This window comes from Vulpes lagopus, chromosome 6 (assembly GCF_018345385.1).
Source record: "Vulpes lagopus strain Blue_001 chromosome 6, ASM1834538v1, whole genome shotgun sequence".
Taxonomy (NCBI): domain Eukaryota; kingdom Metazoa; phylum Chordata; class Mammalia; order Carnivora; family Canidae; genus Vulpes; species Vulpes lagopus.
This window is the reverse complement of record NC_054829.1, coordinates 76817191-76844667: the sequence shown is the minus strand read 5'-3', so window position 1 is coordinate 76844667 and position 27477 is coordinate 76817191. Positions and strand designations below refer to the sequence as shown.

The window sequence follows — 27477 nt, the reverse complement described above, 5'->3', positions numbered from 1 at the left end:
CTGGCTCCCTTGCCAGTTATGAGTCTACACAGGGCATAGAACACAACCCTAGCTAATGAGATCTGATCCGGAGTTTGCAGAAGTGTTCTTGGACAAGCATTCCTCATTCTTGATAAAATGCACAAACCTGGGACTCCTTCCTGCCCTTGGACAAAACTGTATGAGTAGGTGATGCCTGGAGCTACAGCAGCTATCTTATAATCATGAGGGGCAAATCTGGGGAGGAAAATCATCATGCCAATGATGGTAGAATGGGAATAAATAAGCCTGAAAACTTGATGATATCACTATGCCATTCAATTTACTTTGGAACCTTGTTTTCCAGGGAGCTAGTCTGAAGGAAGAGTAATGGAACCGATGTTCAAAGTCAACTAAAATGAGAGACTATGCAGTCCAAGGAGAAGTGAATAGCTGCCTCCTTGCTAAATTGTAATAAAGGGTAATGGTTATTGACCTCTTATTATGTGTCAAGCAGTGTTCCAAGTGCTTTAAATGTATGGCCTCATTTAATCTACACAACAACTCAACAGGGTAGATACTTTCATTATTTCCTATTTTTAAGATGGGTAAACAAGATCCAGAAACACTAAGTAATTTAACCAAAGTCAAAAACTCAGCAATGCCAAGGTAGGAACTCATACTCAGGCTTCTGACTTTTTCTGACTGAATAATTAGCTTAAATCTGAAGTGTTCCTGAAGCTTGGATTTCCACACGCTTCCTTCATACCTTTTCAAAGAAAGATCTTGTTTAATTTGAGCTGGTCTGAGTGGGTTTATATTCCCTGCACCCAAATGTTCCCTCAGGCTCTGGCACTGGCCTGACTCAGGCTTTCTTGCTCTACCCCATAATAAGTCTGTGAGTCTCAATATCCATTTGTTAAATGCACTGAGTCCAAAACCCACACTAAAATCCTGATTTAGTGGAATTCCTGGTTCCCTGGTTTGCCCACATGGCAGGTATTAGTCTGAGGACACTATTTTTTTCATGCAATGGCACTTTTATGGGCACTATTTCCAGTGGGATGTGACTATCAAAGTATCAGTGAACACTTAACAAGGGATGCAACTGTTGACCCTGGTTCAAATAATTGCCCTGTTAAACCCTCATCTCTAATTTTACCCGTTTTGTAACTTCAAAGTTTTTGTAGTAAGTGTGACATCCTGTAGTCACATATATCTCTGTAGCTCTGCAAGATCAGGAAGGCATTTCTATGGCCTTACTACTGTTTATTCATGTCACACCCTCACTCCCTCACTCATTCAACAAATATTTGAGTATCTGCCTTGCCCCAGGTAGTATGCTAGGCCCTGGGTATCTACAGGTTACATTCTCTGCCCTCACAGAGGGCAATAAAGTGTAATGATATGCCAGATCACTTTTTTCTCTAAACCAACAGGAGACCTATAACAAATGAAAATGGTATATAGGACTGCACAGAACATTTCGTGGGCATATCCAATGTAAGATTTAAGACTGCAGGCCCTGCTGTAACTGCCTGGGTTCAATCCCAGCTCTGTCACTGTGTGACCTTGGATTGGTTAGTTACTGAACTGGTTATGTCAATTGTTTAACCAGTTAAATGGGGATTAAAATTGCAGCTTTGTCATTGGGTTGTTATGAGAGCATTTTCGTAGATCATGTAGAGTATAATAATACAAGTGTTCATTCAAAAGAAAAAGTGAGCTATAGTCCACTTAGTCCAATAAGTTCCCAAGCCACTTATTTTGGTTCTGGAGCAAGGGTAACCCCAATTCTAAATGATGGTCTTCAAATGCTTAGAGAAAAGAATTCCCTTTTTTCTCGTTTCTGACTTAGTCATCACTTGACATAAATTATAACTAAAATCCTTCCAGTTTAAAGGAGGAGATCAATAGAATCTAGACACTCGGGGATCCCTGGGTGGCTCAGGCATTTAGCGCCTGCCTTTGGCCCATGGCACGAACTTAGAGTCCCAGGATAGAGTCCCACATCAGGCTCCCGGCATGGAGCCTGCTTCTCCCTCTGCCTGTGTCTCTCCCCTCCCCCCTCTCTCTATGTCTATCATAAATAAATAAATAAATAAATAAATAAATAAATAAATAAATAAATCTTAAAAGAAAAAATCTAGACACTCGGACAGGTGTCCAGGAAGATTATCTTGAGAGAGGGTTCTTGAACTGCCCCAGGAATCCAATCTTGCTCCTGGGCCCTGGAGAGAAGAAAAAGACCTCAATTCCTCATTTTCATTATATCTGCAATAGGTTCCTCCCCACCTCAAATTCTGTGGCCTAGAGAATGGTATGGACATCAAAACTCAAACATGAGTACATTGCAATAGCATGGGAATTCAATGGGATTCAACAGGATTTTGTAGCTGAAACTTAAACCAAATGTCTCAAAATACACCTGTCCCTGGAGAGTATGGTCTTAGTACTTTCATGATAGAAACACTGATCTGGCTGAAACAAGGCCAGTTTTTAAAAAGTACATTTTCCCCTCTGTATGTATGCAGATAGAGAATTGGGACCTTTTTAGGTGATAGAATTGAATATTTAGGGAGCCAAGGTTGGGAGTTTAATTCTCTTAAGAATAATCGATTTTGAACTGAACAAAGCTGTCTTCTGTGTGCTCACATCATTCTGTCTTTAAATCCTAGGTAGTGGTAATAATAAACAAATAGACAATAGCTAACAATTACAGAAAACTTTCTGTGTTGTAGGCACTGTGCTAAAGGCTTTACACAAATGATTTCATTGAAATCTCTTAATAACTCTGTAAAATAAGTTCAGAGGGTTCATTCAGAGTAAATGGGCAGAGGGCTTGGACCTCTGCCCCTCCTTGCACTGCACTGGCCTGGCCTCCCCTCTTCCTCACATGAGTCAATTAGGCTCCCCTTGCCCAGGGCCTTTGCACTTGCTATTCTCTCCACTTCCAGCACTCTTCCCCAGCTCACCCCAAGGCTTGGTCTCTCTCCTCCTTCAAGTCTTCCTTCCTTCCTCCCACCTTAGTGGGGCCTTCTCTGGTGATGCTTTAGAAAACTGCAATATCCCTCTTTGCCAGCATATACTCATCATTGACCATACTTCCTTGCTTCATGTTTTTCCATAGCAGTTATCATTTTATAACCTTCAACACAATTGACTTATTTGGGGGCTTATTATCTCATTTCCTCGACCAAAATGTGTACAAGAATTTTTGTCCGTATTTGTTCATGATTTCCCTAATCCAGCACCTAGAAATACAGCTGGCACATGGCACATACTCCATAAATATTAATTGGTTAAATTTTATACATGAGGCAATAGGCACAGAGGGGGAAAGTGGTCCGGCTTCTTATAGAAAGAAAGACTTCGGGGCAGCCTGGGTGGCTCAGCGGTTTAGTGCCGCCTGCAACCCAGGGCCTTATCCTGGAGACCCGGGATCGAGTCCCACATCGGGCTCCCTGCATGGAACCTGCTTCTCCCTCTGCCTGTGTCTCTGCCTCTCTGTGTGTGTGTCTCTCATTAATAAATAAATAAAATCTTTTGAAAGAAAGGAAGAAAGAAAGAAAGAAAGAAAGAAAGAAAGAAAGAAAGAAAGAAAGAAAGAAAGAAAGAAAGAAAGAAAGACTTCTTAGAAACCCATATTCCAGGGGCGACTGGGGGCTCAGTGGTTGAGCATTCTGACTTTGGCTCAGGTCATGATCCTGGGATCCTGGGATAGAGTCCTGAATTGGACTCCCTGCAGGGAGCCTGCTTCTCCCTCTGCCTATGTCTCTGCCTCTCTCTGTGTGTCTCTCGTGAATAAATAAATAAAATCTTAAAAAAAAAAATAAAGGAACCTACATTTCAAAAACCAAACTTGGAGTCCATATCCTTTTCCTGGCAGTTGGTGGCATTCCCTTTGATCATGGGGCGGGGGGGTTGGGGAGCACATCAGATTTGAATAGTACTTCATGAGTAGAAATATGCATTACCAATCAGGACTATAAAGAAGTATTTGATGTATGCACTATATTCAAGAATCACACATGCATAGGCACAATGGTTTGTTGGGATATTTTAGTACTCCCCTGGGAAATTTTCTCTAGTGAGACTGGAAGGAAATTTTAAAATGTCGCACTGAAAACTGAAGAGGATATAAAGTTCTCATTAAAGTATTTATTTTCCCAGGGCTGTACAACAGTAAGAGTGACAGCATGGACTACTCCTTCAAAAGTGCTGTTCAGATTCAAGGATTATTTTCCGAGTTCCTTTTATGGAGTTCCTTTTATGTGATTATAGTTAACCTTCCTAACAATGCAAGAAATCCAATTTGTAGATGAGGAACATGCTCTAAGAGGTTGTGTACCTTCCTCAAATAGCCCAGTGAGGGGCAGAGTTTGGAATATAATTCCTTTGTCTCTCTGTCTAGTGTGCCTGCTCCTGTACACACAGCTGCTAGTCAGGCTTCAGGTGTTCATCATTTTCCAGTCTTCTATCTGAGGAACAAACTTGGTTTTTCTAAGTAGCTAACTTAATGCCTCATCAATCGAAAGATAACAAACTATAAATACTATTTCCCGTCTCGCTTTTTTAAAGGGCTACTGTTAACACAGATTCAAGAGACTCATATTGGAACGCACATATGGGGGCAGCCCCGGGTGGCTCAGCGGTTTAGCGCCGCCTGCAGCCCAGGGTGTGATCCTGGAGACCAGAGATCAAGTCCCACATCGGGCTCCTTGCATGGAGCCTGCTTCTCCTTCTGCCTGTGTCTCTGCCTCTCTCTCTCTCTCTGTGTTTCTCATGAATAAATAAATAAATAAATCTTAAAAAAAAAAAAAAAGGAACGCACATATGGTCACAGTAAAATTAGCATCTTTGTCTGAAGTTCATTTCACTAACTAAACAGCCAGGCTTATAAAGCTCACATCATTACGGAGGAAAAAAATGCAGCCGCTGGCTGATGGGATGGCTAAACACAACAAATACCAGGAAAATCTCAAACCACCTTTTTTTTTCTTAACTACATCCTTGCCAATTATTTCTCCACAGCTTTGGAAATGTGTTTTCACCTCTACCCTTTTTCCAAAAAGAATTTTACCCTGGGGGAAAAAAATTAAGACCTCAAAACCAAGTACAAATTGCTCATTTAAAGAACAGGAATTAAGGATGTGGGGGCTTTTCTTCCTTAAAAGCTCATCATTCTGTAGAAAGAATCTGAATCCTGTCCCGATTCTTCTTGAGCAGTGGAGCAGTTTTGGGTTTTGTGTTAGTTAATTTTAATTTAAAAAAAAAAAGGCACCATTCTTGAGAAGCTGTTGCTATGAGACTTCCTGAGCCTCAACAGATGGCCACAGAGGAGTTCTCAGCCCTGAGCTCTGGGCTGTGAAGCCCTCCACTCAGGCATACCATTAACATTCCTGGAATACCTTGGAAGGCAATGCGGGCCTGCCGCCCTCAGACTAGCTCACCCGCAGCTCCACGGCTGGTTTCCCTTGTGAGGGGGCCCTGGGCTGAAATCTGTTATAAATGAATGATCAGGCCTCTCTAGGAAAAGGTTGCTGTCCTTCCCAGTTAAGCTTCGGACAAACTTTACCAACACACCTGTGGGGTTGTGAGCCATTTGGGTGAACATGAGGGTGCCCACATATGCAGGTGCACAAATATACCTACACGTGTGCATACATGCACACACACACACCACACTCCATGACCCAATGCGCTTTATTGTTTTCAAGCCTCTGGCCCCCTCTCCCAGACACAGGACAATCCATTTAAGAGAATAGCTTATTTCTGGACTGAAGCATCTTTAGTGCCCAGAAAGAACTACTGTGGGCAACGTTTAAGGCTTCCTGATTTCTCTTTTGATAGAAAGACAGAAAAAGAAGGAACATTCAAGTTTCTACACTCTCACTAATTTCTCGGTGCTATCAGAGAAATCATTCCATTTCGTCATCTTTCTCTCTCTTCCAAACTGCCACGATGATACTGACCGACATGCATCAGATAGAGAAATTAATGAGGCATGTTTAACAAACAACCGAGAAATCATTGCATAAATATCAGGTCAGTAAGACCAGCCTTCACTGCTGCCAGGGAAAAGATAAGGAAGGGACTTGGAGATGGACCTCAGGGCCTAATTGCTGGGACCACCACCCGTGGAGGGCTAGTCTGGAATGCCTGACCACAGTTTTTGGTGGGAAAGATCTACTGGTAGCTTTATTGGTCACTAAGGAGCTCTGGTACTTGGGAAAAAAACCAGGTGATTCTAAAGAGCCATAGCTTTTCGGGGTGAGGCTCATTTAAATTCCATCCCCAGAGTTGTCACTTTAAAACCAGGCCTAGAGACACTTGGGTGGCTCAGCGGTTGAGCATCTGCCTTTGGCTCAGGGCGTGATCCCAGTTTAGGGATCGAGTCCCACATCGGGCTTCCTGTGAGGAGCCTGCTTCTCCCTCTACCTATGTCTCTGTGTCTCTCATGAATAAATAAATAAAATCTTAAAAATAAAAAATAAAAAAATAAAACCAGGCCTGGAGTGTACGAGCAGAGTCCTATCCTACTTCAGATGTGACACCAGTGCTCACTTGCACTTGACAGGACATCAGAGCAATCCTACCCATTTCAGTTCACACAAGTTTTTAAAAAGCTTTTCCCCCAGTGATATCAGAAGATAAGCTACAAATACCACAGTCACTGTCACCATCATTTGACATTTATTTTTTCATCTAATCTGTCCAACTGAGAGGCAAAATGACTCGAGACTGCTTCGGTCCCTGCTTCTTCCAAAACCATCGGTTTGTCCTGTGGTATAGTTACCCCCTTGTCTCCAAAATGTAAACATTAGGAATGCTGGGAGTTGCTGTGGTTGTTGTTTAAAACATGCCTTCTAGAGACTTGGCCTAACAAGGAGTGCCAACTTTTTCCTATTAACCAGAGACATTTAAGGAGTGAACATGGGAAGATGCTTCTGTTTCCATGTGTCTAGTGCCAGGGAATCCCATCTTGCTTGTCTGTCCCCATGGCCATTGAGCAAAGGGAGATTTCACCCAGCTATTCCAGCTTCTGAGCTCACAGGCCTGCCCAGCTCAGCAAAGTCAGGGGCAAAAGGCTGAGATCTGGGGCCATTTTGAAGGGGGTGGAGAAGGAGAGGACAAGAGTGGGGAGGGAGAGACTGCCTGACAAAGGCAGCTATCATTTGGATAACTGCACATTTCAGGCAGAGCTAATGGGACACACAATGTGTGTCTGGGAAGGGAAGGCTGAGTGCACTCTATTATGCCCTATTGTGTGCTGTCCACAACACCAGAGGGGACTCTCACCACGCTGTACTCCAGGAAGGTGGGCAGGCATTCCACAGCTCCAGAAAGGATACTTTATTTTTAAAGGCAGAAAGGATATTTTTAAAAATTGTCACTGGGGAAGAAAATGAATTTAAGATACTTAATTCCCTGCCCCAATCTAACCCTCTAATGATAATGGTCTTGGGACGAAATGTGTGTGTGTGTGTGTGTGTGTGTGTGTGTGTGTGTGTGTCTTAGTTATTAACAACTGTGTTAAATTTCATATTTGAGGGTCCCCCGGTACTCTGCAGATATGTACAAGGGCTTTCTATACTCTTAATAGGGAATGCGAGGTTTCTGTGACTTTATTTTTTAATTAGAGATAAAGAAGTTTTTCAACTAGCTCTCTCTTCCTGTCTGTACCTTTTAAAACACTGGGGGTTTTATGAATAGTGTTTTGTGTGTGTGTTTTTAAGATCATGATTGGGGCTAAGTCAGTATTTATCCTTCTCTATACAAAAATGACTTATCTTTAACCCAGGAAAGCATCTTGGTTTGTACACTCTCTAGGTTCTAATTCATAACGGAAGATTTTTGAAATTTAAATTCATGCTAAATATACATTATTTATTTAGCTTTCCAACACCCATTTCTCCTTTAACCTCTCAAATTCACTTGGCATCTACCTATCTACCTACCAACCAATCTATTTTTTTAATTGTCATCAACCATCTGTGCTATTTGCATACATACATATTATATTTAAAATGATTACTGTAGACCTGTGCCATGACCATGCTTCAGTCCCTAGGTAATGTTCTGATGCTTTCATTCATCAAGCAGTCATTTTTAGTACTTATACTTAGTATTACTATGATGTTGAACTTATTGTAGGAAAATGTTTTTTATAAAAGCAAATTATCTAACAGACAAGAAAGATGGAAATTTCCAACTGGCTACAAATATTGGAAGAAAAAGATCTATTTCAGGATAATTGGCATAGATGGCAAGTGAAGGGTTTCTAAATGCTTATCTGCTTTTTTACCACCTCTATCTATTCTCTATATTATCATTTACTACTTGAACAGAACCATTTGGAATTGGTAAATGAAGAAATCTTTGTTTCATGAAGGTGTTTATATCTTTGGAATCCATATGGTAGGAATAGTAGTCTCAGAACCTCTTTGGATTTATAAATGGACCTTTACCCATTTATAGAGAGTTTTCATTAAAAATATCAAAATCAAAGAGGAAATCACTTCCTCCCTATCACAACAAAACAGGCAGGGGTATAAGCACTGGTTCCAAACCACTATTTTTTTTTTTTTACCAACTTCAAATTATTAAATCCTGGAACTACATGTATGCTGACAGCAATCCAAGAGGGGAGACAGGATGATCCCTGAAGTATCTGTCAATCAAACTACAAGGAAAATGAAATCAAGATAGAGCTTAATAAAATAAAAAAATAAAAAAATTTTAAAAAAGAGCTTAATATTCCTAAGTATCTCACTTTGCTCAAATTTAGGTGCTTGCTTTTAGAACCTGCCTTTTTTTTAACATCAGAATGAGCAAAGGGAGCCAAGCCGATACAATCAACCCCCTCACTGAAGTGAAATTCACTGATTCTACTATGTTGAACAAACCATAAAAAGAAAAACTGCTTTCATATCACAAGAGGAAAAGTTAAAGACAGCTTTAAAAATAAGTGAGAATCAGAATTACACTATAAATCCTGGGGTTGCATAATTGAAAGGAGCCAAGATACTCAAACTAGCTTTATTTTATTGTATGAGCTGGCATATATATTTCTGGCCTTAATTGAAAGTTACTTTATTCTATGATCACTTGAGTTTCTCATCAAATAGGAAGGAGTGCACAATTAGGTGTCAACTGCCTGCAAGGGTTACAATAATTTGTTAAGCCCCCCTGCCCCCCATTTACATCATTATGTATGCCGTGTTATCATTTTGCCAATGCATCTGGTGGCTGAATACCACAGCAATTTCATCATAAAGGTCTACACTAAACAACTTCCCTGCCTCTCTTTCATTTACCTCCTCAATACTGGCATTTCTGTCATGATCAATGTAGAAATAATGTTGAGAAAGATCTGGTTTAAAATGGACTTACCTTAAGGGAAGTCTAGGCCAGCATTTCCATTATCCTCAGTTATCTGTTAGGTATCTCTGTCCAGCGTGCCACTGGGCCGCGCTGGGCCGCCAGGGGGCTCGGTGACCCGAGGGAGGTGGGATGGAAGGACGGCTTCTCACCCGCCCCGGAAGGCCAGAGCTAAGACACAGGTGTCTAACACCGCCAGGCACCTCTGCTCCGAACCTGCAATCAAAGGGCTGCCCTGATTAGGCAAGTACAAAAGGCAGTTCGGGTTACCGCCCTCCCCCCAGCCAATGGCCAGCCGGCCTGCCTGACAGCAGCAGGCCCCCATGGAAGAGGAAGTGCCCGGGAACCGGTTTCTGCAGTGGCCGGGCCGAGCGCTGTCCTGCCCCGCGCCCCGGGAAAGCTGTCAAGCTGCTGTAAGGAGAGCTTGTGGTAAGGGTGAGCCATCTTGGGCCTTCCCCACGCAGGGTCTCCCCTGGGTCCTTTGACTCATTACGACAGCATGCACCCTAATGACAAAGCAAAGGTAAGGAAGAATGAACGGCTTTGTCTGCTTTAATCATGGAGTGCCCCTGTCTGCTCTTCCTCCCACCCCTTGCCTTTCGGGCTGGATAAGTTCAGTTGGCTTTTGAAAATTTTATTTATTTATTCATGAGAGACACACAGAGAGAGGCAGAAACACAGGCAGAGGGAAAAGCAGGCTCCACGCAGGGAGCCCGATGAGAAACTCGATCCCAGGACCCTGGGATCACGCCCTGGTCCCAAGGCATATGCTCAACCACTGACCCACCCAGGCATCCCTGGAGAAGTTCAGTTTTTAATAATTAATTATGGTTTTTGCCAGCAACAGCTTCTCACAGAAACCAGGAGAAGGCAAGGGAGAATCAAATTAAGAAAAATCTTTCAATGGTCCTTGTTTCCAACAATAAAATTCAATACTGTAAAAATCCAATACTGTAAAAATCAACCCAGACAGAGTAATTTACGAACATAGTGTTTATTTAAAACACACACACACACACACACACACAAACAACATTAGAGCACTGCATTTTAAAATTCAGTACAGTCAAATGCCATGGAGCTCACCTTTGTGGATAGAATCTTTATAGGTTTCCTAAACTACAAGCTAGAGGAATTTTGCTTAAATCTATCATCTGAGCCTCTGAAACTGCAATCCTTTGCAGCTGTATGGAGAAGTAGCACTTGATTCAAGTTTTGGTATTTGCCCCAGACTGTATGGGTCAGCCTAACAGTAACCATAGACACAAAGAGAGAGAAAAGGAATAGTGCACACAGAAAAAAACAGTCTCCAAGTGTGTCTGAGTGTGTGGGTATGTAAATGCATTTTCATTAGTTAACAGCTGCTGTGGTGAGAAAAAAACAAATTATAGGACCCAAGGCTAATCTGCAAACCTTGCTAAAAAATCTTAAGAACACTTTTAATTTTTAGATGTGGAAGAAAAGAAGAAAGAAAGGGAGCATGCCCCCAGATACACACTTGTGTGTGTGCAGACATACACAGCAGAAGTCTGAAATCACAGGGCATATACTCTAAGTATAGTAGTAATCTCCATTCTAGACACCAAAAAAGCCTAAAGAATCCTTGAAAATGTGATCACATTTCAAAGGTGAGACTAATTTTATTTAAAGACAGTTCCTGGGGGCAGCCCTGGTGGCTCAGTGGTTTAGTGCTGCCTTCAGCCCAGGGAGTGATCCTGGAGACCGGGGATTGAATCCCATGTCAGGCACCCTGCATGGAGCCTGCTTCTCCCTCTGCCTGTGTCTCCGCCTGTCTGTCTGTGTCTCTCATGAATAAATAAATAAAATCTTAAAAAAAAAAAAAAAAGACAGTTCCTGGGGTGCCTAGGTGGCTCAGTCAGTTAAGCATCTGCCTTCAACTCAGGTCATGATCCTGGGGTCCTGGGACTGAGCCCCAGTCAGGCTCCCTGCTCAGTGAGGAGCCTGCTTCTCCCTCTACTCCCTGCTTGAGCTCTCTCTCTCTTACTATCTCTGTCACTATCTCTGTCTCTCAAATAAATAAATTAAATTAAATTAAATTAAATTAAATTAAAAGTTACTATATTAACAAGAAAGATTGTCTCTCCAGAATGTTCCACTTGAATTGCAGAGCTATTTAGATTTCTATAATGTGAATTAGAAGGAAATAAGATTGAAGCAAGTGCAGGATGAGAACAGCAGTCAGTGTTGGGCAGAAAAATCATCTTGCAGAGCAGAGAAACATCCCACTGGATCTTGCACCACAGACGCATTCTCCCCAAAGTAGCTGTCTTTCCTTCTAAGAAGGCAAAATTCTTATCCCAGTTTTTCCTTCCTCACCCTGCAACTTCCCCAAACACAACTAAGTTGCAAGTCCTTCCATCAGACACTACCCCCACCAACCCAGAAGTCAAGAGCAGCCAGGCCACAATATTCATTCTGAATGTGTCAAAGTTAACAGCCTCCTGCTGTGGACCAGGAGCTTGCCTCCAAGGGGCAGAATGACAAATGTCTGTTTATCACAATCACCCATCTACAATGGGAATGCCATTCCCTCAAACAGCAGAACACTCACACTAGTTTAAAGGAGCCAGAAATCTCCTCCCTCTCCATTTCATCAGTCTTTTCCTCCTAGTGCTGCTCTGTGCAATCCAAACTCACTTCAAACCCACTCTCCTCCAAGTCCCTGGTGGCAATATCCTCAACAGATTAGTGGCTCTGGGAACTGCATGTTTTGGGTAAGGTCCTCCTGGCTGCTGTTACATTAGAAGAGAAGACTTATCCATGTGATTCTTTAGAGAAGCTAAAAGAAGCAGACAAGTAAAAGAAAAAAATTCTGTTGAAGCACTTAATCACCTGCCTTTTCACAAATTATGAGATGAATAGGGAACACTACTATATTTACAAAGAATGGATATCTATGTGGTATTAGATTGAGCCATATTAAATTGTTAGTATTTTACCATTTTTGTTCTACTGCAATAGCAATTGTATGTGATTTAACCTGTAGCTGAACTACAGCTAACAACTGGTAATTAATCACATGCCAACAGTCACTATGTTTCATTCTCTAACCATCACCACAATTCTATAAATACTATAATTATTGTTGCAACTTCACAGAGGAAGACACAGGGGCTTGGGAAGGTTAAGCAATGTGTTGAACAATTTCCAGCAGGCAGCTGGGTCGGGAGTCACACTGTGGCCACGTGACTGCAGAGCCTGTGCCTTGAACCGCCACCCTGGGCCACCACCCTGGGCCACTACCCTCTGCCAAGGAGAATTTGAATTCTGATTTTGGCATTCTCCAGCTTTGTGACCCTGGGCTGATTACTAAACCTCTCCAAACCTGTTTTCTCTCCTCAGAAATGGGGCTGATAATAGAATCTGATGTGAGGACCAAACACGATAATATAAGTAAAGCACTTGGCACAGTGCCCAGCCCTCAGGAAGAGCTCAAATATTACCCAGTAATAGTGACATGGGCAGGATGATCACTCTCCCACCTGCACCAGGACGTGAAGGGAGACAGCTCACTGGGTGTCCCTATCACCCACTGTCATAGTCTGGCGGCCACTCATGGGTAGAACGACAATGACGTCTGCTCAGGTCCTCAATTCTGGAAGTGACGCCCGCCACAGTCACTGCACATTACTTTGGTGGAATGCGCACCAGCTCCCCCTCATTTAGAAAAGAGATTACCCACACCACGCTGTCTGCTGGTGGACACCGTCTGCCCCCAGAAACCCCTGCCCTCAGCCCCATCTTCTAGTTCCTGCTTCTTCAACTTCAGATTTCTAATGGAGAATCCGGAACACTTTCACAAACATCTTAGACTTCTCATTTATTTCCTACCTGGCTTTCTTGGCAATTGGCTGTAGAAGGTTACGCAATTCGTCTTTAATGACGCATCGATGATCTAATCTAGAAGCAGTGCTGTGGAACCCAGAGGTGGGGCTTGGCCTCTCCCTTCTAGTTCTGCCACTGAACTGCTAAGTGACCTTGAACAACATGCTTATCATCCCTGGGCTCTAGTCCTCACTCTAATCCAGAACAGCACTAATATCTGTGGTAAAGAGAAAAAAGATTACTAGATGAGATTTTAAAGAAATATGGCATTTTACTATTCCTTCTCTCTAAAAGCTGGTAGCTCATCTACTCAGGGACATCTTGTTTTTTCGTTTTTTTTTTTTTTAAGATTTATTTATCTATTCATTCAGAGAGAGTGAAGAGAGAGGCAGAGACACAGGCAGAAGCAGGCTCCCTGCAGAAAGCCCGATGTGGGACTCGATCCCGGGTCTTCAGGATCACACCCCGGGCTGCAGGCGGCGCTAAGCCGCTGAGCCACGGAGGCTGCCCCACATCCTGTTTTCTTCGGATTACCTTTTTAAAAACAAACCCACAGGCAGGAGAGTTTTATGTTACTATTGATAAACTGCAGACCAAGATAGAGAGGCTTGATTTCAGAACACCAGATTTCCACTGGTATTTTTCCTTAATGATTTGCACATGTTCCTGTAGGGTGCTTGTTTGTGGTTAGAGATAAGGATCTGTGGAGAGAAAGCCTTACAACATAATGAAGAAAATGTGGTTTCACTTATTTTCAATTTCTCTGTGGCCATGCATCATGGTTACACTGTTCTCCAGCCGTATAAGGTAGACTCATCCACTGCATATAGTAGATTTGGTTGCCTGCAGGGCACTTATGTGCCAGGCCTTATGTTTTTCTGATATGCTCCAGAAGCTCAAAGTACTTTTACAGAGTATGCTTTTATCTTTATATTATTTTTAATTTTTTAACTTGAGTAGAGTTGACACACTGTTACATTAGTTTCAGGTGTACAACATAGTGACTCAACTTCTCTATACATTATGCTATATAGAGTATGTTTTTTAAAATTAAAAGTTTGTCCTCAACATTCCAGGAGGAATTGAAAGAATTTTATGAGTGGAGGAGATAGAAACAACCTCTTGGCCTCTGGGCTGCTTTCTTTTCTTTTTTTTTTTTTTTATAATTTTTAAAATTTATTTATAATAGTCACACACAGAGCGGGGGGGGGGGGGGGTGCAGAGACACAGGCAGAGGGAGAAGCAGGCTCCAAGCACCGGGAGCCCAACGTGGGATTCGATCCCGGGTCTCCAGGATCGCGCCCTGGGTCAAAAGCAGGCGCCAAACCGCTGTGCCACCCAGGAATCCCTGGGCTGCTTTCTTTACACAGAGGACTCTCCACCTTCTAACATACTGTATAATTTACATATGTATTGTGTGTGTTAGTCATTTCCTCTGCTCACAAGAATGCTCGCTGAGCACAGAGATGTTTGTTTTAATCATGGCTGACTCCTAAGCATCGAGAGCAATGACTGACATATATTAGATGCTCAATAACTAGATTAAACTTGATAGTCACCTAAATAATTCAGGTAGAACTGGTACCCTGCACATCTTACTTCTAGAAATCACACTGTTTCATTAGAAGGAAGAGGCAATGTAGAATAGATCACACTGGCAAGGATAGTGATAATGACAAAGGTGATGATGTGTAAGGCAAAAAATAAAAAATAAACTTCTATGAAGTTCAGAATTAGTTTAGCCCAACTCTCCAAATTCCCACATAGAAGTTCCAGGCTGAAAGAAAACTGGGCAGTAAGCCTAAAAAGAAACTTAATAAGCTCAGTTTCTCTTTTCTAGCCCATTTTTGTTTAATTTCATGGGAAACTGTATTCGCTGGAGAACTACAAGTATGTCTGAAGGAGTGAGATCCTTGAAGGCACTCTAAGGGAAGTGGACACAGGAGCAGTTGAACCATGCTCACTTTGTACTCAGGCAAACATTTTTTTATTCCAATCTGACCACACACCAACATCAAGGTTGGTGAGATAATGCCTTTAGGCCTCTTAGAGTCATAAAAGATGTCAATCAAGTCCAAAGTATTAACATGCAATATCTTTCCTGCATAATAACTGTAGGACATAAATCAGAAATCAGAAGGCATGATATTTTTTTCGTTGCTGGTGTTACTCATGAGAGCCACACTTTTCGATTTAAATTCTGATTCTATCGTGCTACCTTTGACCTCAGAGATGAACAAACCAAAGGAACATATCATTCTTGTTCTCCTTTTCTCTCTTCATATTCTCTGATCCTCTGGGGCAACCTAGATATTTCTTCACAAGAATGTTAGTGGCCAGAAGGCAGCAAACCACAGCCTTGAGCTCAGTCATGCCTTCAAAGTCCCGACATCCCAGATGGCGAACCCCAAGTTACCATTTAGTGCTAAGAATAGCAGATAGAGGAATTATATTTGGATTCACATTTTACTTTGGGGGATGAAAAGGAAACAAGAGAAAGAGTACTACAGAACACTAATTACAACACTACTGATAAGTCATTTCAATCTCTAGGAAAATTGCGCAGCTACTATAAAAATGAATTCCATTTCTATACTTACATATGGACTTAGCTTATCAGCAGGGTACTTACTATGTAGCAAGAAGGATACTAAGTACTTCACATATTTTGTTTCAATTCTTCCAACAACGCTACTAGAAAAGTACTATGACTATAATACCTACTGTAGAGGTAAGGCGAGGTTAAAAACTTGCCCACGATCATAAAACTAGCAAGTGGTGATAACAGGATTTGAACCCAGGCAGCCTGATTTCACAGTGTATGCTCTTAAGCACTAGTGTATCTGTTAGATTTGTTATGACTTAAAAATGGGATGTGTTTGGCATATACAATATTTAGGAGTTTGGGGTATTTTTCCAGCTAGCAGATTTCTCCCTAGGGAGAATGTGCCATGCCGCCCCCAGCCAGATATCAGCAGAGCAGATCAGTTTGATGGCGCCAGCCAACAGTAACGAGAGAGGCTGTCAAGCAATTAGCCTGATGATAATTTGGTATAATAAAACCTGCTTCAAATCATAATTTAAACAGACAGTGTGGAGAACATTCTTCCTCTCACTTCCCCTGTCCTCCATCTTGTGGTAGAAAAAGGCAGTTTGGATCACAGTGGGGCTCGTGAACCCACATGCCTTGAAAAGAAATGTGACAGGAGACACAGAAGAGTGGGCAGTCAGCACATTATGTAGGGTTTTCAGTCACTTGGCAAGCATTTCATGCATGCTTGCGATGACAGGCCCTGGAAAGGTCAGGAGTGTGAGACACAGTAACTCCCTGCCTTAGTTTAGTATTAGAAAGTGTCGACCATCACTCTCCCGGGCAAGACTCAGTCTGGACAATCGGCTGGAAAGGAAAAGAAAGATAACTAGCCAACCCGTACTTGAGCTACCAAGACTGGCAAACTCAGATGCCCACCAGGCCAGGCAGACAGAATAAACAATCAAAGTGGCAGGTTTAAGATCACAGGAAGCTGTGAGGCCCCACCTCACCTGACATGGGTACGCATAGCTCCAAGCCACTGCTGCCAGATCAGATGTTTTTCCAGAAGACGGAAGACCAGATTCTTAGGTAAAACATTCAGAATTTGAACACAGATTAAACAAGTGTTTGCAGGCCAAGAGGCAGTTTTCAAATTCTGCCAAAGAATTTTATTAAATTCAATGAGTTGCATTTTAAAAATAAATTTGAATAGCTTTCATAGTAGATTTGGCATGTGTAGGTAGACCTTCCAATCCTTATGTGCACCTATTTCAAATCATTTTTAAAATTTGTATTAAGGGCAGCCCCAGTGGCTCAGCGGTTTAGCACCACCTTCGGCCTGAGTTGTAACCCTGGAGACCAGGGATTGAGTCCCACTTCGGGCTCCCTGCACGGAGCCTGCTTCTCCCTCTGCCTGTGTCTCTGCCCTTCTCTCTCTCTCTGCGCTTCTCATAAGTAAGTAAAATCTTAAAAAAAATAAAAATAAAATAAAAACTGATCTGCTCTGCTGATATCTGGCTGGGGCCGTACACATATAAAGTACACTAATCTTATATAAATGGTAAATATGATATTGAATATGTCCAGCATCTGCGGAAGGTTCCTTCCAGACTTTTCCAGCCTATTCCAGACTCCCCATCACCCACTTTTGACCTCCATCATCAATAAGTTTTGCCTGTTGTGGCCTTGTTCAAATCTTAACCATGAGAAATTAATAACAGATTTAGTTGCTTCAGGTCTGAAAAAATAAAACTGGGTTTATTATTTTTTTAAGATTTTATTTATTCATAGAGATGCAGAGAGAGAGAGAGAGGCAGAGACACAAGCAGAGGGAGAAGCAGGCTCCACGCAGAGAGCCAGACGTGGGACTCGATCCAGGGTCTCCAGGATCACGCCCTTGGCTGCAGGTGGTGCTAAACCGCTGCGCCACCAGGGCTGCCCAAAACTGGGTTTAAATAAATAAAGGTATGACCAGTAAGAATTATGGTGAATCCAACAATAAGATGGAGCTTAGCCAAGTACTTCTTTAGATTCTGATGCTTGCTATTTCCACATATCTATTATTTTCAATACCTAGTATTTCCTAGATGGATACCATATGTACTTGCTACTCTGTAGAGAATATCTCATATAAGAATATGAAAATCCTCTGATATACAATTAAGATAAAATTTATACAAAAAAAATTAAAAAAATTGATACCAACCATACAACTAAAGAAAACCATACTGCAGTAGGTTATGCAGCTAGATCCACACCTAAGACATGAAAAGTGTAGATCAAAGGCAGGGCTATTACAAAGCCCAGGTATTTTTCCATTGGACTATACAACCTCTCTTAAAATTAGCAAATGGGGTATTTTCTTAAGTCTTAAATAAGACTATGATAAACTCTAATTCTTAACAAGGAGCATAATGAACCTTACTCAATTTAGACTCTGACTAGGTATTCATATTTCACATTATGAGGGTTGGTGGTGGTGGTAAGGTATTGAAAGCTGATGTTTATTATGTAGGTACTTTTTCTTTTTTCAAATAATGTCTTTGCTCAATGTGGAACTTGAACTCAAGACCCTGAAATCAAGAGTCTCATGCTCTGCCAACTGAACCAACCAGGCACCCCACAGGTACTTTTATTTTTATTTATTTATTTATTTTTTAATTTTTATTTATTTATGATAGTCACAGAGAGAGAGAGAGAGGCAGAGACACAGGTGGAGGAAGAAGCAGGCCCCATGCACCGGGAGCCCGATGTGGGATTCGATCCCGGGTCTCCAGGATCGCGCCCTGGGCCAAAGGCAGGGGCCAAACCGCTGCGCCACCCAGGGATCCCGGTACTTTTATTTTTAAAGCAATGCACCAGGAGACTTCCTGGTGGTGGCAAGTGGATTATAAAGAAGTTGTAGGGAACTTTTATTGAAACTGTGTGCTGCATAGTAGATTCATTGTTTTTATTAAGGGTTCTCTAAAAAGGCTTTCATTCTCCTTTTACCAAGATTGAGAAAACATGAACTGCTTATAGAGAAGAATATTATTTTATTGCATGAGCAATTAACATATTCTCAGGAGGTGGATGGGTATCTAATGCCCTACCATCGGCCAATACCAACCTCTTGTTGCTGCCTTTAAGGAAGACGGGCTCACTAATTGCCAAGTGATTGAAAGAGTAGGACAGTAAAGGGACCTGCAAGACCTTCTATTCAAACCAACAGACTGAACTGCCAGACCCTTCCCAGGGCTCATCCTTCTGGTAGATGGGAAGAAGCTGATGCTAGCCAACACTTTTCAGGTAGAAGGATATACGCCACCAGGAGTTCATTTATGCCCAAGGCTTTTAGCCTGAGATATGCAAAAATTCCAAGTATATATTATTTTTTATCTCAATAGCCATGCTGAGACCAACTATTCTGTTTGAACTCTAGACTCAGATCTATTTGACTGGGTTCTTCTCATGTTTTAGTTAGCTCAGAAACTAAACTAAAATCCGGTAAAATATCCAAATTTACCAGGGGCATCTGTTTCAAAATTTACATCTGAAATCTGAAGTCCAGGATTACGTTCCATGGGCAACCAACTAAGTCAGCCACATGACCTTTCCTCAAATCAACACCTTTTGGCTTAAGAATTTAAGCCATTTTAAAAAAATATTTTATTTATTTATTCATGAGAGATACAGAGAGAGAGAGGTAGAGACACAGGCAAAGGGAGAAGCAGGCTCCATGCAGGGAGCCCAATGTGGGAATCAATCCCCAGGACTCCAAGATCACGCCCTGGGCCGAAGGCAGGCGCTCAAATGCTGAGCCACCCTCAGGGATCTCCATTTTTAAGCCATTTTTAACTCATGACTTTACTTTTTGCTTTAGTAACAGTATTTTTAAAATTTTCTAAAGGATTTTATTTATTTATTCATGAAAGACCCACACACAGAGAGAGAGAGAGAGAGAGGGAAAGAGAGAGAGAGAGAGAGAGAGAGAAAGAGAGAGAGAAAGAGAGAGAGAGAGAGGCAGAGACACAGGCAGAGGAAGAAGCAGGTTCCATGCAGGGAGCCTGATGCGGACTCGATCCCGGGACTCCAGGATCATGCCCTGGGCCAAAGGCAGGCGCTAAGTAAACCACTGAACCACCCAGGGATCCCCGTATTTTTTAATTTTTAATTTAAAAAACTTTGATTTTGGTAAAATACACACAACATAAAATTTACCATCTTGGCCCTTTTTAAGTGTAGAGTTCAGTGATATTAAAGTACATCCCACCATCCATATTCAGGACTCCTTTCATCCTACGAAACTGAATCTCTGTAGCCACAAAACAATAGCTGCCCAGGCCCCTCTCCCCACCACCCCCTCCCTGGCCCTGGCAATCGCTATGCTACTTTCCAGATTTATTAAATGGACCACTCTAGGTACCTCCCATAGTGGAACAGACAGCAGTCGCCTCTCTGGGCTGCTTGTTACATTTAGCATAAAGTCCTCAAGGTTTATCCACATTGTAGCCTATGTCAGAACTGCCATTCCCTTTAAGGCTTCAGATTCCTTGTTTTTAACTGTAAAATGTTTCAAGTGTATCTAGCAAGTTAATGAATCAACTAGATAGGAGCATAGAAACAAACCATCAGCAAGGGAGTGAGAAAATTTGTTGAAATCCTTAAAGCTGTGGCTCTTTATGGTATACCAGAATCACCCAGAAAACTCGGTAAACCACCCACTGCTAGGCCCAAACCCCAGAATATCTGATACAGTACAGAAGCATCTAGAGGAGGGCCAAATAATTTACATTTCAGAGGAGTCCCTGGTCCATGCCACACTTTTGAGATCAACTACTGTAATCTATCCAGGGTTAATTCTGGAGGATTCCAGTATCAGCTCTTTCCACAATGCAAGGAAAATACCCCTCCCACCTAAGATAGACAGAAGGCTTGTAGTTATAGAAGAAGGGAGAGAGAAAAAATAAAAAATAAATAAATAAATAAATAAATAAATAAATAAATAAAAGAAGAAGGGAGACACAGAAGAATAAGAAGAGTGAGAAAGTCCAGTCCTTGCCATTCCAGGGTCTTGCGGGAATGAGCGGAACAATGGTGGCAAGTCAGAACAAAGCTTTCAGAAAGAAGTCTAGTTTCACCTCTCTGGCCTCAGGGGGAAGAGGCCAAGCATGTGACGTAAATGAGGGTGATATTTAGGGAGTTGGGGAATCTTGGCTCCACAGCACCCTGTGAATCTCTAGGGAAAGGCCACTGTGAGGAGGGCCTGGCCCACCTTAATTTAGGCAGATGTGAGATGCCAGCCAGTAGACGTGGAATGAGCAGGTGAGGGTGTGAGACGATCCTGGGACAGACCCCTGGGCCAGGCGTTGCTGAGATGGACAACTTGGCAGACAGTATCTGAAATGAATGGGAACAAATCAGAGCCTACATCTGTCGGGGGGAAGGTTCCTAGGGATCCCCAGGGGCATGGTCCAGGCCAACTCTGAACACAGTGACCAAATTCAGCAGTGACAGGGGTGACCAGGGACAGAGCCCAGACACCAAGGGACAGGGTGCTCAAGGACCTGCACTCACCTCCCAGACCTTCAGACTCTATTTAGGCAAAGCAGTCAGGCCATGGAAATAAAAATAACATCTGAGACAGGGAGCAAAGTATGTTAAGAGACTGAGCATTACCTCAAGGGACTATTCAAACAACTAAGACGAGGCTAGCTTCTAGTTTGGCTGGGATGAAAATTTATTGTTTTGTTTCCCTGCTAGCCGGCAAGTAGGAGTTTGTGAGGAAGACCAAATTAAGTTCAGAGTAAAGAAACCATGTGTTTTTTTCTGTATATCTAAGTTATCGTGTGACTAGGGTTCTTAGATAAAATCAGGGACATACTTTTACTGAAAAATTGCTCTGAAATTCAAATATAACTGCACATTCTGTATTTCGGTAAGCTCTACTTGGGACCTATGAGTGCATGTGCACATGTGGCGACAGTGTACAAAGCGGCAACCCCAAACCTGAAACCTACCAATCACTTTCTTTTCACTCTATTCAAATGTGGATATTCACATTTGAATCGTCATGACACCTCTGTAAGATGATTTTCAAGATTGTGAAATGAGTATTTCAGCTACACCATCAGGATACCTGAGGTGCCTCTAAGCCTCCTCCCCAGGGCCCATCGTCTCTGGCCACTGCTCGGAGCAGGGTCAGCCACGTAGCCTATGTGGCTGACACGGCCAAGGTCAGCCTTTTGAGGTTAAGGTCACCTTCGGCCCATGACTTGAAGGCTTCTGCCTCTTCGTCTTCTTCTTTAAGATTTTGTTTATTATTTGAGAGAGAGAGAGAGAGAGCACAAGCAGGGGGTGCAGCAGAGGCAGAGGGAGAAGCAGGTCCCCCCTGCTGAGCAGGGAGCCCGGGGTGGGGCTCAATCCAAGGACCCTGGATCATGACCTGAGCCGAAGGTAGATGCATAACCAATTGACCCCCCCAGGCGCCCCCCTGACTTGAAGGCTTCTAATGACAAGACCCACCAATGTGTCAATCTGTCATAGATGTAACACCATATTGGTAACCTGAGAAATTGCTTTTAAAAATATGAACACTCATTTTATTACCACCATTTTACTAGTGTAAGCTTACATTGTTCTCAAAGGACTTCGGCTGTTCTCAAGCCATATCTTTGGAGCTTAGGAAGTCACCCCCTAGCGAGATTCCAAGGAAGCAAGAAACAGAAAGGTACGTCTGAATGAGGAACCAGGAAAAAAGATGGGTGTGGAGGAACAATTCCTAGGAGAAGAAAAATTTGAGATAGACGGGGTCCTGAACTGGAGAGAAGCCAGGGAGAGTCACTAGGTGCTGGCAAGAACAGGGCTCAAGGACAAATTCCATCTCCTCCAGAAGTTGGAGCAGGCCTCTGTGGCATCAATCTGCCGTGGACGGAGCCTTCCAGGGCTAGGGGTAAGTACTCGTAAGGCGAGCACTACACCCAGCACCACTTACCAAGCTTTTACTTTGTGGGAGGGAAGTGACGGACTCCAGGTGTTCTCTTACAAAATGGTGACTGTTCCAACACTTCTAGATTAATTAGGTATCATAACCATTTAGACATTAGAGAACATATTATGACTGGGATCAAGCAGTGGTGTGTTTTGTTTTGTTTTGTTTTGTTTTGTTTTGTTTTGGGGGAAAAGGGAAAATGACAGGCTATACTGATTTCTTAATAACCATGAAACCCTCCATCACTTCTTCCTTCTTGCTGTGTTGTTTCTCCCATTTCTGTTTTTGTTTTGTTTAAAGATTCTATTTATTTATTCAGGAGAGACACAGAAGGAGAGAGGCAGAGACACAGGCAGAGGGAGAAGCAGGCTCCATGCAGGGTGCCCGATGTGGGACTCGATCCCGGGACCCCAGGATCACACCCTGGGCCAAAGGGAGACACTCAACCGCTGAGCCCCCCAGGCATCCTTCCCGTTTCTATTTTGATTGGCATGTGGACTTGCTCCCATCAAATGAGATAGACAAGTTGGGAAGGTTAATCTACTTACGGGAACATGAATCAACACTGTGGGGAAAATAAAAGGCACCAGTGTGTGACTGTCTTTAAAGCAAAACAAATAAAAGCATTGGCAGAACCCAAACCATGGGTCACCCAGAGGCTGAAGAACCCATGCTGTTTAGGGGGTTTGAGCAATCATAGAAAACCAGCTCCTCTGAACACCTACCTTACTGGCTTAAAAGTTTGGGTTTTTGTATCTGATGGACTGGAGTTCAAATCCACACTTCATAGATGTGCTCCCCTGGCCAGCCACGCTATGGAAAGTCTGGCCCTCGCCTATTACAGTAATAACAAAAGTAACACTTATTTCATAGGTTGTTAGATGAATTAAATGTGAGGATGAAATGCTTGGAATGCCCAAAGCCAACAAGTGAAAGCTTCCTAAAATTATTTATCTAAAGGTGGCAGGTGATACTCATAAAGCAGAATTGATTCCTAGAGATAATCTCCTACATTTGAGCTGAATTGACCTACTTCTTCAGAACCCGCTATGAATCTTATGAATGTGACTGCTCAGTCAGTCCAGTTCAATCACCTCCGTAAATTCAATATCAAGTGCCCCCACCCTTTTATCCTCTTAATTTTAGAATGTTAATCCCAAGGAAATAATTCTAATACCACCCACATTGTCTGCATTTAGGGGACAGGACAGGGGTGTCTGTGAATTATTACACAAAAGAAAAAGCCTCTCACTATTGGATGGCTGTTCTGAAAAGGTCAAGGATAAGTCAGCCTTTTCAGAACACTTTCTTGAAAGGTCTCAAAACTAAATTTGCAACTATATGATGCCTTGTAAACTCCCATGCTTGCAAAGGGGAAAAATGCAAGACAGATGAAATAAAACAAAACACGATACTGTAGGTCTTAATTTCTGAATGTGAGTTTATTTTTCTGTTCAATAGTATCTCGTACAAGGACCTGAGTTTTTGACCTCTGTCCCTGACTTTGAGACAGTGATGGAAAGGGGATGAGAAATCAAGAAGCAAAGGTTGAAAGGTCCCTTAATCCAAACACCTCTGGTCTCAGTAGGGATGCTGCTCAATGTTCAATGTTTGTGGGGCTGCAGGCCCGGGATGCACTTCCCGCAGACTGAAGCTGGTCCTCACGCCTCACCAAGTCAGCATTGTGGTTATGAAGGTGTCAGATGTGAAACTGTGTAAACAGAGTGACACGGAGGCCATTCTTGCCTAGTGACCTGTACAAGAATGGCCTATTCTTAGAAACTGCTACAAGCTCCTGTGCCCTAGGAAAGAAGGCAGGCCACATACTATTGCAATCTTTGAACATTTCTGTGCCTTTGGGGTATGTTCTAAAACGTGTGTGAAAATGTAAAGAGAAGATGAGAACCATCCCCGATCTCTCCAAGTTGAAAATCTGAATTTTGAATTTTACTTATATATCATGACCAAGAAGAGGCATGAAGCTAGTCTTTCATTTTGAGGAATAACCACAGGGTCACTCAAATTGACACTGATCCCATCCTTTTGGGTCTTCCGTGGGCCAAACAGACAAGGGGAGGCCAGAGGAGGGCCGAAGCACATCTCATCTCCTTGCGCTGCAAGCTGCAAGCCTCTGTGGGTGTTACAATTGCCTGGCAAGTTTGTTAAGGAGCAGGCTCTTTCCCACCCCCAGTCTGATTTAGAAAGAGTACAGGGATTTGCATGTTAAACAGGCACCACAGCTGATTTTGAGGAAAAACTCCAAAGGATGAAGACAGGAAAACATGAAAGCTGCTGACAAGTAAGAAGGGAAACATCATTGAATAAAATATGAACACACCAAATGATCAGTTCTTTTCACTTTTTTGTTTGTTTTTTGTTTTGGTATTTTCTTTTTTCTTTCTTTTTTTAATATTTTATTTATTTATAAAGAAACACACAGAGAGAATGAGAGGCAGAGACACAGGCAGAGGGAGAAGCAGGCTCCACGCAGGGAGCCCGACGTGGGACTCGATCCAGGGTCTCCAGGATCACGCCCTGGGCTGCAGGCGGCGCTAAACCGCTGCGCCACTGGGGCTGCCCTGGTTTGTTTTTTTCTGATCGGGTCTTTTCTTTCATTTTGTTTTTTAGTTTTTTAAGATTTATTTATTTATTTGAGAGACAGAGCACAAGCAAGAGGGACAGAGGGAAAGAGAATGTGAAGCAGACTCCCTGTTGAGCACAGAGCGGGACATGGGGCTGGATCTCAGGACTACCCTGTCTCATAACATAATTCACAGTAGCTAACATTTGTATGGCAATTTACCAGTACCCTACCGGTGAGGGAGATGTTTTATTTTGTTTTAAAGATTTTACTTATTTATTTATTTTAAATATTTTATTTATTTATTCATGAGAGACACAGAGAGAGAGGCAGAGATAAAGGCAGAGGGAGAAGCAGGCTCCCTGCATGGAGCCCAATGCAGGACTTGATCCCCAAACCCTGGGATCACAACCTGAGCCAAAGGCAGATGATCAGCCACTGAGCCACCCAGGCGCCCCTAAAGATTTTATTTATTTATTTGAGAGAGACAGAGAGAGATAGTGAGAGAGAGAATGAGTGCTGAGGAGAGGGAGAAGCAGGCTCCCCGCTGAACAGGGAGCCCAACGTGGGGCTCAATTCCAGGACATGAGATCACCACCTAAGCCGAAAGCAGCTGTTTAACAGACTGAGCCACGCAGGCACCCCTAGGAAGATACTGTTGTTACGCCCATTTTACGGATGATGGGCACGGGTAGTGGTTAAGGCCCCCAACTAGCAAAAGATAAAACTGGGATTCGAAGTCACACCAAATGACTGAGAGAGTGGGGGCTGATCACCACCAGGCTACCCCACTGCCGTTGGGCATATTTTTGTTTTCATTTCACAGATATTCACTGAGCACACATCATGTGCCAGGAGCCGTTCCAGGCGCTGGACATTGCTTCTCTTTCACCTTTTGCTCCTTTAAGTTATGCAGATAAAGGATGAAAGGTTATGAAGATGTCTTACCCCTGTGCCAATATCATGGAAGGCGGTTTTAGGTGTCCAGGGTTTACAGGCCCTGCGATAGAGAACAATACAATGGCTGATTCCCAGGAGACACCTTTAAGAAAACATTCCAAGCAATCCTTTTAAAAATGCTCCTTAGAGCAGTCTTCAAGAAAACACACAGCAATCTTCCCCCCTGAACAATAAGCACATTAACCAAGCAACCATCCCCCAGGATAATTTTATGCCTCCTACCCACTAAGCAAACAACATCACACAGGAGTCTGACAGCAGCATGAGGGGGAGTGGAAAATTGTTTTTCTCAAATGCACTGATAAATTGTGACAGTGGATCCCTAAACGATGCAGGGCTTAGGGGCACCCACCCCCTACATAGTCAAAAATCTATGTATGACATTTGACTCCCCAAAAAATTAACTACTCATAGCCTACCATTGACTGGAAGCCTTACTAATAGCAGTCTATTAATATATGTTGTGTATGTATTACTAACTATATTTTTATAATAAAGTAAGCTAGAGAAAAGAAAATATTAAGGGAATCATAAGGAAGAGAAAATACATTTATAGCACTGTACTGAGTTTACTGAAAAAAAATCCATGCATTGTGGGAAACCAACTAGGGGTGGTGAAAGGGGAGGTGGGCGGGGGGTGGGGGTGACTGGGTGACAGGCACTGAGGGGGGCACTTGATGGGATGAGCATTAGGTGTTATTCTATATGTTGGCAAATTGAACACCAATAAAAAAAAAATCCATGCATAATGGACATGAACAGTTTGAACCCATGTCATTCAAGGGTCAACCGCATGAAGGAAGCAGCCAGGCAGCTAATGAAGAGAGAGTGGGCCTCTAGCCCGGCAAGACAGTTGAACAAACATTTTACTAACACAGGCCAAAGCACAAAGAGGCTGGTCCTTAGTAAAAGTAAGGACTAATGAGGGTCTTCAATGGATGGCATTTAACAGTTCTTTCTGGAAACTGTTTATCCCTCACTCCCAAGAAGGGTGGGACTTTGTGCTATGGCTATACAAGGTGTGACTTTTTTAAAAAACCGGGACTGACAAAGTAAATGAATATTCCATGAGGATAGATAGACGCTCACATTCTTGTTCCACTCTACTACATCTTCATGTAGCATGAATAACTTCAATGGCATTGAGCAAACCATCTTTCCTTCATGGTTTGTTTCCTGGGGGCACCGTCCAGAAATGATATATAGAGTGAACATGGCAACTGTGGTAGGGTGCGTGTGTGACTC

At 42.6% G+C, this 27477-nt stretch overlaps 1 protein-coding gene across 2 annotated transcripts in view; it reads right to left on the bottom strand.

Annotated features, from left to right (window-relative positions):
- SHROOM3 (shroom family member 3) overlaps positions 1-13957 on the bottom strand; it is a 185301-nt gene extending 171344 nt beyond the window's left edge. Inside the window, exons 1-2 of one of the 2 annotated variants that reach the window (XM_041757604.1) lie at positions 13195-13957; positions 9355-9558 (exon numbers count right to left, since the gene is read on the bottom strand). The gene's annotated coding sequence lies outside the window, so the exon portion shown is untranslated. Of the gene's footprint in view, positions 1-9354; positions 9942-13194 lie in introns of those variants that run through there. The other variant, XM_041757605.1, reaches the window with a different exon arrangement.
- Positions 13958-27477: the final 13520 nt, after the last annotated feature.